Raw genomic sequence first — 12,012 nt, forward strand, 5'->3', positions numbered from 1 at the left:
GAATGAGAGAAATATTATTTATAAATTGAAAAATTATGGGACAAGTAGTGAGAAAGTCACATTGAAAGTGTTAAACTTTGCATTTTCAAACTCCTCATATAAGATATGCTTTATTAAAATTAGGTGAAGTTAATGATAATCCTAAAATAAAAAGTGAAGCAGATTGTTTAGCAACTTATGAGCTTGAAAATTTTGAATTTTTGCTAAGCATGACTATTTGGTATGATACTTTATTTGCTGTAAACTGAATTAGTAAAAAATTTCAATCAAAAGATATGGAGATTGATGTTATTATAGAACAGTTGAAAGGTCTTATTTCCTTTTTTAAAAAATATAGAGAAAATAGATTTGAAAATGTCATGATTTATGCCAAAGAAATTTTTATTGAAATGAACATAGAACCTAAGTTTCGAGAAAAATATATTATTCGTAGAAAGAAACAATTTGATGAAAGTGTTGATAATAACATTGTACAATCTTTTGAAGAGTCCTTTAAAATTGATTACTTCTTGTACATAATTGAATAATTGAGAAATTAAAATCATTGAATAATTGCATTAACCTTGAACGTTCTTTAAAACATAAGGACAACTCAGACATTGATGGATTAGATTTATTTGTATAACTTAAAATTTTAAGAGAGATAATACAAGTAAAAAATGACACACCAATTGACATAATTATATAAGAAAGTTAGATTCTTTTTCAAATGCATATATTGCTTATAGAATAATATTAACAATTCTTGTAATTGTCGCTTCAACAGAAAGAAGATTTTTGAAACTCAAATTAATGAAATCTTATCTAAGATCGACGATGTCACAAGAAAGATTAAATTGATTAATTTTATTATTGATTGAAAAAGAATTGTTAAACGAAATTGATTACAGTAATTTGATATATAATTTTGCATCGAAAAAAATACAAAATATAAATTTTAAATAAAATATTAATAATTTATTTATTAACTTTGAAAAACCTTCTACTGATAATTTTGTTTTAGGCCTCATAACGTGTTGGGCGGTCCTAAAACCAAAACAACACCGCATCAACGACGAAACAACAACATTGCACCAAGACAACAAAATCATGAAAGAAAAATTTGTTAGTCGGTATGGCCCCGTATCTAGAAGGGGTGAATAGATAAAATATATTTCAATGCGTAGCAAAAGCATTTTTAATATTTTTCAATAAATGCATATTCGAACGATTGCACTCAAGAACCTTTTGTGATTAATACGAATAATAGATATCAAATAAAGAGATAATTAAACATGTGAAATTGATCTTGACAATCAATTTACTATTGCTTGTTTGAATTGTTAATACCAAAACTAGATTTAACAACTTTTAAGTAAAATTCAATAACCAAATGAATAACTAAGAATTAAACCGAACGGAGATAAATTGGAAAACTACTTAATTCTATTATTTGTTTGTGATTTATTGGATTTGAGATTTTCGTATATACGTTTGAAAACTTACATTTTAGAAAACTCTTTCACAAAGGTTAGGTTTCTTGAACAAAAAGGTAAAAGAATCATGACCATGATTTATCCTGGTTCGTCCTCGCTTCCTCCTTTCTATTGATAAGATATTTTTTTTCAATAATGAGAAATGTGAATTGTTATGTTTATAATGAACTCCTTTGAGACAAATGAACAAACACCTTTGCTACAATGTCTTCACTCCTTGTGAATCTAAGAGTTTGTTGAAACTCACTTTAAGAATCACCATGAATTCCAAGTGATACAACTGCAAACCAACCTCTATGAAGTCTAAATCTTCACTTATTGTTGATTCAAATCCTTCAATGTTGGCAACTCAATGAGAACCCTAAAAACTCCAATTATTCTCAAATGGGTGAAAAGAAATCACTTTATTTTTTCCTTTTTTACCTTGATTGTAAATGATGATAAATCCAACCACTCACTCTTACAATCAAATACTCAACTCTTCTTACAATGTTATCCTAACACCTGTATCACTCAAGAATCTCTCTCCATGAAAAATGATTTTAAGAACTTTAAAAGATATATTTCTTGATGAGAGAAGAGAGTAATAATGTTTTATATCTATGCAAAAATGAAGTAAAATGATTTATATATAAAAGTAAAAAAAAAAATGTGTGAAAAAACACTTATAAAAACATAAGTTTTTACCATGTAATTCGAATTACAATTAAGGTAATTTCAATTACACCTCACAGAATAAATGAAATACTGATTCTTAATAGGTAATTTGAATTATGTACAAGTGTAATTCGAATTTTACACTGCAGAATCAAAATCCCTTTTTTTTTATATGATGTAATTCGAATTATACTTAGTACCATTTGAATTACATGAGTTGTTTTAGTAAAAACCATATTTTCAAAGGAAAACTTTCAAATAGTTAATAATATTAAAATATTTTGACTTAAAATCACATTTTTATCTAGAGAAATTAATCAGTTATATTTGTACAATAATTCTACGTTAATTTAGTTTTGACATCTAATGAAAACACTTTAAACTTAAAAAAAAAAAAACAAAGACTAAAACATTCACAAAATGAAATCTATATAAAATTATTTATTTAAGTAAAAGAAAAGAAAAATAATTTAGAGTGTTAGCAAAATTGATGTTAATATCATTTGATGAATGCTAAACATATCTAGAAACTAGAATGTATTATAATAATGTTTCATGTAGGATCGGTCACCCAAAAAATAATTATACCAATTTAGATATTTTTTAGTGTAATCTTCTAGTTTTCAACCGAAAGAGACTTGATAATATGTTATATTTTAAATTTAGACAGGGGATTGATCTATTTTAGGAAGTAGATCAATAGATCTTTAGTTGAACTAGTGGATCACTAGTTTAAATGCATAATAGTGCTAATTTAAATTCAAAAAATTAAAATTTTGTCACATATTAATTTAATACTAAAAATTACATAATATACTATATTTATTTTCTAACTTTTACAAAAATAAGATGTAACATTTCTTTCTAAAGATTTAATATAATATTAATGTAAGTGTTTGTCACATATGAAAAATAAGCTTTGGTAGAAAGTAAAATTTTCTTCTTCTTTGATAAAAAAGATAAGCTTATAAAAAAAAATTAAAAATAGTAGAATGATAATATAAAATAGTTTTATATTATTATTTAATTATAAACATTCAATCTACAGTTTTTCAATTAAAAGCAATTTCGATTATTTATTGTCATGATAAATTATAATTCAATATTATTAAAAGTGATAAATATCAATATTATTAAATTAAAAATTTTATCCTAATTGTATGAATTAATTATAGTAGAATATACACTATGATAAACAAAAAGTTGTAATTCAATATAAGTCTAAAGTTCTTTTATTCTATCGGTTCAATACCTTTATTCTTGTAAAAAACATATAAAACGGTTGTTTTGAAGTAGATTGTGGAAATAAAGGTAAAATTGTGGGGAAGAAGGTAACTCACGTCGCATTTTCCGTCTTCAGCCAGATATCGCTTTTTTATGAACTCTGTCAAATTGTTGCATCTGGAACTCATTCAGTGTCGATTTTCAGTTTTATGCTTCAATATTATTAGACATTACTATTTTTCTATGCATTCATTTATTTCATTGTTTTATTACCCGATGACATTGGACTTATAACTGTTTTCAGATTTGAGCATTTGATTAGAAAAAGCTCATATTTGAGTAAAGGAGAAAATCAATAGAATTTATAACATTTGAGTAAGCATTTGTAAGAAGATAGTCCCTAAGCATCATTGTAGTGTTATACTTATCATTGAGAATTGAATTGCATACAATTAAAATGTTTCTTTCTGACTCTTGATTGATTTTGCTGAGATGTAGTTTATATTATATAAAATCTAAATGAATTGATATTTTTTTCAACGATTAGATTATAGAATTGAGTAAATTAAATAAATTAAAATATCAACAATGTGAACTATTAAGTTCCTCCATCTGTCAACCGTTCCCAATTATCTCAGCATGGTTTGATTATCTGGACTCTGTTTATTTAATTTGAGGTTAACTCTTCAATTTCTTCTAGTAAATTTGGCCTTCAGTCATTTCTAAAAGCATGTGGTATATGAAGTTAGTTATTTTGTTGCGTTAGTTTTCTGTTAGTGTTGAAATTGCTAGTTAGACTGTTATGTTAATTCTTGTTCAGTTTTTTCGGTTGGAATCCCTTCCCCCTCATTCTCTTGTATACAAGCTGATTGACTCAACAAATAGAAGTAGTGTGTGTAGCAATTTTTGAACAAAGTTGCGGTGAGAGTTAGGATCAAATACGGGTGCACTAAGGGACAAGGGTAGAACACTTGGTGAGGAGGGTGAGAGTTGAAACTCTCTAATTTCCTCAAATTAATTAATTCTTGAATAAAGTGGACAAGGCGGTGCTAAGTCCTGGGGACGTAAGTCACATTGTAGATGAACTCCGTCATCAAACATGTGTGTTCTTCTTGTTCTTATTATTTCAATTTCCGTGTAAATGTGAGTGAAGGCGAACCTTGCTTAAGGAAGAAGATTGAGATTGTTCATAATTGGAGTTAGAGTTTTTTGGTTCAACAACTGGAATCAAAAGCCTAGTTCAATCCTAGGAAGCTTAATGGAGATGGAAAAATTCAAAATCGAAAAATTCAATGGAAAAATGACTTTGCTCTATGGAGGTTAAAGATGAGGGCACTACTAGTATAACAAGAGAATTGAATGATGCTCTTGAAGGAGAAAATAAGTTGTCACCAACAATATCAGAGAAAGAAAATAAATATCTAATTAGTAAGGCTCATATGCTATAATCTTGTGCTTGAGAGATAGAGTTTTGAGGGGAGTATAAAGGAAAATTTTGCTGCAGCAGTTTGGTTAAAACGGAAAATCTTTACATGACCAAGACTAGCAAATAGATTGTATTTGAAGCAAATATTATACACCTTGAAGATGCAGTCTGGTACTACAATTAAAGATCACATGGATGAATATAATAGATTGGTTTTTGAACTGGAAAACATTGAGGCTAAATTGGAGGATGAAGATAAGGCCTTATGGCAAATTCGATCCTTGACTAGGTCATACGAAATCCTTTCTGACACACTAATCAATAGGAGAGATTCAATAACACTTGAAGAAGTACAAACTGCATTAATGGAAAAATAGTTGTCCAAGAAGTCACATATTATTATTATTATTATTATTATTATTATTATTATTATTATTATTATTATTATTATCATTATTATTATTATTATCATTATTATTATTATTATCATTATTATTATTATTATCATTATTATTATTATTATCATTATTATTATTATTATCATTATTATTATTATTATCATTATTATTATTATTATCATTATTATTATTATTATCATTATTATTATTATTATCATTATTATTATTATTATCATTATTATTATTATTATCATTATTATTATTATTATCATTATTATTATTATTATCATTATTATTATTATTATCATTATTATTATTATTATCATTATTATTATTATTATCATTATTATTATTATTATCATTATTATTATTATTATCATTATTATTATTATTATCATTATTATTATTATTATCATTATTATTATTATTATCATTATTATTATTATTATCATTATTATTATTATTATCATTATTATTATTATTATCATTATTATTATTATTATCATTATTATTATTATTATCATTATTATTATTATTATCATTATTATTATTATTATCATTATTATTATTATTATCATTATTATTATTATTATCATTATTATTATTATTATCATTATTATTATTATTATCATTATTATTATTATTATCATTATTATTATTATTATCATTATTATTATTATTATCATTATTATTATTATTATCATTATTATTATTATTATCATTATTATTATTATTATCATTATTATTATTATTATCATTATTATTATTATTATCATTATTATTATTATTATCATTATTATTATTATTATCATTATTATTATTATTATCATTATTATTATTATTATCATTATTATTATTATTATCATTATTATTATTATTATCATTATTATTATTATTATCATTATTATTATTATTATCATTATTATTATTATTATCATTATTATTATTATTATCATTATTATTATTATTATCATTATTATTATTATTATCATTATTATTATTATTATCATTATTATTATTATTATCATTATTATTATTATTATCATTATTATTATTATTATCATTATTATTATTATTATCATTATTATTATTATTATCATTATTATTATTATTATCATTATTATTATTATTATCATTATTATTATTATTATCATTATTATTATTATTATCATTATTATTATTATTATCATTATTATTATTATTATCATTATTATTATTATTATCATTATTATTATTATTATCATTATTATTATTATTATCATTATTATTATTATTATCATTATTATTATTATTATCATTATTATTATTATTATCATTATTATTATTATTATCATTATTATTATTATTATCATTATTATTATTATTATCATTATTATTATTATTATCATTATTATTATTATTATCATTATTATTATTATTATCATTATTATTATTATTATCATTATTATTATTATTATCATTATTATTATTATTATCATTATTATTATTATTATAAACAAATTTAACCGAAACAATATTTAAAGAAAAATAATTTCTATACTTATTTCTAATAAAATAAGTATACAAACTCTAATGGGAATACAAATTTAAATAATTATTCTAAACAAATTTAACTCAAACAATATTTATAACAAATAAAAGACTTAATTGCAGTTTCGGTCCCTCTATTTTAGCTGAATCGCGAAAGTAGTCCCCCATTTTGGTCCCCCAAACAGAATTTTAGTCCAAAACTTGATGAAATTTCTTTTTTTAAAGTCGTAATACACCATTTATGATCATATATTTCAAGTACAATCGATGCAAATGAGATCTTGAGACATGGTGTGGCTTAAATAAATGCAAATAAAATAAAATTTCATTAAGTTTTGGACCAAAATTCTGTTTGAGGGACCAAAATTGGGGAGAAATAAAATGGAGGGACTACTTTCGCGATTCAGGTAAAATAGGGGGACTAAAACTGCAATTAAGCCCAAATAAAAATAAGTATACAAATTATTCTAATATTCAAATTAATATTCTCATTGGAATGTTACGATTGATCCATGTTTTCCTCTATTTGTCGGTTCACGTTTTTGTAACGTCCACTTGACGTTAAGGACAAAAAATAAAGTTTTTGGATATTGCAGATATGAAATCCAAACAAATTCTTTTCAGGGACTATAATTGAAAACTGTTTTATTTATAGGGACCAAAAACTTATTTAAACGTTTGGTCTACGTTTCCCTTTGTCAATTAACATTTTTTTGTAATGTCCATTTGATGTTAAAGACCAAAATAAATTTTTCTGATATTATAGAGGTGAAACCCAAACAAAAAATTTTACCGTGACTAAATCTAAAAACTGTTATATTTACAGGGACTAAAAACATATTTAAACCAATTATTATTTATATTTCTAAAGAATATTTTTTAAAAGAACGCGAGTGTCATGATTGATTTTTCTAGATACTGCGCTGATCGAGAATCATCCTTGTTTTAAAATTGTGTACATTATTATTCAATGAGATTTAGTATTTTATTAAAGTGTTGTTTTTAGAGATGGATACCATTAAACACGTGAGAGCTGAAAAGTCATGCCTCCTTTAATAAGAATAATTTCCTTAGATTAGATCAATAGATCAAGGATAAGTAGACATAGTGCCTACATTGTGTTTTATTTTGGGATTAGTTATTAAATGTCCAGTTTTGAATACTTTTACATGTTGAAGAATTTTCAGCTGTAAGATTTTATTTTAAAGATTTTACAAGATTATTTCCTTCGGACAATTCATTATTTATTATAGTACCTTATCCTCTTGTATAAATATGAAAAGTTTTTCGTTATTACCTCAATTGTTATACCTACATAACTAGGCGTTACAAAAATCAAAATCCAAAAAAAAAAATACAAGGGCTATATCGGTCATAAAGAAAGATATTTCAAAAAGAATTATCCTAAAAGGAAGTCAAAGAATAGAAGCATTGAAGAGGATAGTTATGATGCTTCAGAGGTATTAGATGGATATGATAGCTCAGAAGTGTTGGTGATAACAAACAATCAAAATCAAACTGAATGGGTGATTGAATAAGTGGTTTTCAGAGTATCAACTTTATGAAGGCGATCAAGTGATCACGGGAAACAATGCCTCTTGCAAGATAATTGGTATTAGATAAGTTAAGTTAAGGTTGGTTGATAGGTATAGAGCTGTCAATTTGATAGGCTCTTTAATTATTGGCCCCGGCCCACATATTGAAGGAGTCAAAAAAATTTATAATTTAAAAGACCCCAAAAAACAAGGCCCCCCACACTAAAGGCCCCCTAAAATTTTGTGGGCTTAGTGGGCCCATAGGCCCACTTATTTAAAAAAAGAATCGATTTTTTTTCGATAAAATTTTTTTGATTTTTTTTTTAATATAAATGATTTATCTTTTTAATAAAAAAAAATTTCTCACAATTTTTTAAGAAAAAAAATATTTTTTTCGAATAAAATAAATTTCAAAAAATTTTTAAGAAAAAAATCTCAAAATTAACAAAATATCGGGGGCCTATAAGCCCCCTCCCTTAGGCCCCATGAAATAATGGGCCTAAATTTTACAAAAATTAATTTGATAAGGGGCCTAATATTAGAGATTTTTTTATAAAAAAATTAAGGGAGTCTTGGTGTTGGGGGCTTTTTTCACAGCTCTAGATAAGTATGTGAAAATTATGTTCAAAGTAAGACATGTTCTTGAGTTAAAGAGAAGTCTCATCTCTTTAGGAACACTTTAGCAAGAGGGGTATAGTTTCAAAGCTGAAAACTCAATACTAAAAATACTCAAAGGCTCAAGGATAGTGATGAAGGGAAAATGAAAAAGAACTCATAATTGTTTGTACATGTTGAAAGGAAGCACTGTCGTAGGTGAGACTAATGCAGTGGTTAACAAATAAGTCACCAACATTAGCCTATGGCACAAAAGGCTGACCCATGAAAGAAGGATTAATGAGTTGTATAAGCAAGGTCTGTTGGGTGATGACAAGCTGAGAGACCTTGAGTTTTGCAAACATTGTGTATATGGCAAGCATACAAGGGTGAAATTCTCTATTGGAATTCACAAGACAAAAGACAAAGGACAAATTCGCTGAGATGTAGTTTATATTATATTATTAAATAAAGTCTGAATGATGGCTTTTTTTCAACTGATGAAATGATTAGATTATGGAATTGAGTTAATTAGTAATTTAAAATATCAACAATTTGAACTATTATGTTCCTCCATCTGTCAACCTTTTCCAATTATCTCTGCATAACTTCATTATCTGGTTATTTAATTTGAGGTTAGCTCTAAACACTTCAATTTCGTCTTGTAAATTTGGGCCTTCAGTCATTTCTAAAAGCATTCGTTCTGATTCTACTAGTTGAATGCTGCAGGTAGTTTTCTACACATTGTTTCAGCATTTACTGAATAGATAGCTTTTGTTAGTTTTGCAGTTTAGAGGCAATGCTGCATCATATGGTTTTCCCCATGAAAATGAGCAAAAATTTAGTGACATTTCAAGTAAATTTATGCACACATTCACTTTTTGGATGCACAAGTGTGTATTTATGTCTGGTTAATGTATAGTGATCACCTGGCAGCTGATTTTCGACTGTGTTTGTTGGCATCCTTATTGTTCAAAACATAGAAAAATGGAAAAATATGTGAAGAAAATGTTAAGAACACACAATTGAAATTTGAAATTGTACCTTGGTATTTCTGTAAAGTAACTAGGGGGGTCTCATTCCATGGTTGAATATGGGTGCATATACTTATGTGCTTTTGCACATTTTTCGGTATTATTAACTCTTTTGTTTGAATTTGTAGTTCACTTATGACTGTCTAACAAGAAGGTCAACAGTGGTGATCTCCTTGATAGAATCAGTGACTTACCAAGTAATGTCATTGATGGAATCTTTGAACACTTGAACATCAGCGAGATAGTTTGTAGGTTCCGATTTTCTATGCACATGACATTCCTCCGGGGCAGATGTTGTATGCAGATATCATTCCTCCGGCACAGCTGATAAGCTTCAAGTATCTAAAATTAACTGCCGTGAATTTGGATGAAAGAGAAGAACTTATGTATATTGTTAGTGTACTCAAAAGTGCTTCTAACCTGGTGGAACTTGTTATAGAGGTGAGCATGAATACCCTATGCTTCTTAGCTTGTCTTTTTATTGTCATAATATGACTTTATATTTATAATGTAGACTTGTTACGACAAAGATTGTAAGAAACCAGTGGTGGATCGTTCGGAAGAGTTAGAGTGCAGTAGCTGTTGCCTTGGTCAACTTCAGACAGTGAGTATCAAAGTTGTAACCAACTTTAAACATGCAACAAGTTTGATACGGTTCATACTTGCAAACTCCTCATCGTTAAATACTCTCACTTTTAACATTGGTCTTGGTTATGAGAAATTGTGTTTAGCATTTCAAGAGACTTGTTATGGATGGAACGAGCATCACAAAAAGCACACATTGAATTCCTTCATAGGGAAGCCTCGTATTGGAGAAACTGTTACTGTTAAGTTGAACTTGAGACTTGTACTTGTTATGGATGGAACGAGCATCTCAAAAAGCACACATGGAATTCCTTCACTGAGAACCCTCGTATTGGGGAAATCAAGGTTGTTAGGAGCGAACTCTAAAGCTTAAGATCTTAAGTGTTTTTAAGGGTGAATAGTGTTAGAGCGAATGCAAAATTGTTGGAGAACCCAGATCTTTGAACTCGCAGATAAAGAGCGGGTTTCACCAAGACGAAGTGTCGCTTGATCTTGATCCAACTCGTTTAGTGCCATTTCAACCCGTTTGGACGCCCATGCCCAGTTTTGCATCTCTTCACCTTCAAATTTTGCAGTTGTGTTAATGGGTCGGGTTGTATCCTAGTTTTTTGGAAAACGGGACTTTGCATTAAAATAACCTAAGAAAATTATGACCATGTGTCATTTTGCTTATTCTGTTTTCTTTTTTTTTTTACTAATCGTTTTGCTTTACTCCTTTTTCCTATTCCCGTCGTTTTTTGTACTCTATGGAATAGTTTGTTTTCTTTTTAGATTTTGAATAATTAATTAATAATAATAATTGCTCTTTAATAATATTAATTGCTCTTTTTCTATTGAGATCATTTTGTTTACTCTATTAAATAGTTTGTTTACTTTTTTGGTTTTGAATAATTAATAATAATAATTGTTGTCGTGATTTAAAAACTACTTACACATACTAATTTTAAATTATATTATAATTTGATTTTGAACGCAGCAATTTGGGACTTGGTTTTTTTTTTTTTATTAATTGTTTTTCAATTTTAGAATTTTTTATTTGAGACAATGGTAATATTTTTTTTGTGTTTCAACTTATGACTTTTTATTGAACCAATGGAAATTTTTATGTTAAGGTTTTTTTTTTTTACTTTTCTAATATAATTTTGTCTATTTTGTGAGATATTAAGATCAGTTTTACGATCTTATATATTTTCTATATCCCAAAAATCTTAGGTAGGATTTAGAATTTGACAATCTTGAAGGAAACACTTTTTTATTAAAGTCGATCTTTGTTCTAAGAAGTAGGATGTGCGTATTCATTTAAAGCATTTCACGAGACTAATAGTGTTAAGCCACACATTGAATTTGTTCACTGAGAACACTTGTTTTGGGATTTTCAATTTTGAAATGCATTTGATTTTAGCGTTCAACGCATGTCTTTGTTTGATTGTATAATGTATAACTCTAACATGATTTATTATTGGGTTTAGCTCTATCCTAATTGAGCAATAGGATTATCAAATGTCTTAAAAAATTGCACCTGCTATTCAATCTATAGACAGTTATGGTTTAGTA

The sequence above is a fragment of the Cicer arietinum genome, chromosome 2 (assembly GCF_000331145.2).
Source record: "Cicer arietinum cultivar CDC Frontier isolate Library 1 chromosome 2, Cicar.CDCFrontier_v2.0, whole genome shotgun sequence".
Taxonomy (NCBI): domain Eukaryota; kingdom Viridiplantae; phylum Streptophyta; class Magnoliopsida; order Fabales; family Fabaceae; genus Cicer; species Cicer arietinum.